The sequence below is a fragment of the Belonocnema kinseyi genome, chromosome 6 (genome assembly GCF_010883055.1).
Source record: "Belonocnema kinseyi isolate 2016_QV_RU_SX_M_011 chromosome 6, B_treatae_v1, whole genome shotgun sequence".
Taxonomy (NCBI): Eukaryota; Metazoa; Arthropoda; class Insecta; order Hymenoptera; family Cynipidae; genus Belonocnema; species Belonocnema kinseyi.
Genome location: NC_046662.1, coordinates 59,251,593 through 59,251,812, shown reverse-complemented (window position 1 = coordinate 59,251,812; position 220 = coordinate 59,251,593).

The window sequence follows — 220 nt, the reverse complement described above, 5'->3', positions numbered from 1 at the left end:
CAAGTACCAAAGGTACTCTTTAATTATATTCGTGCACAACGCTCGGTTTCATTCGGTGAAAAATCAATTCTCGAGATTCAGTTTTTCGTCGCATTTAGAAATTGCCAGTTGTGCCTCGTTCGGGGAAATTTGATTTTGTCCACTTCTGTGCAGAGCAATGGGTCAATGGAACACTCCTGCTTGATGTCTCGAATTACATCTATTCTATTTTTAATATTAT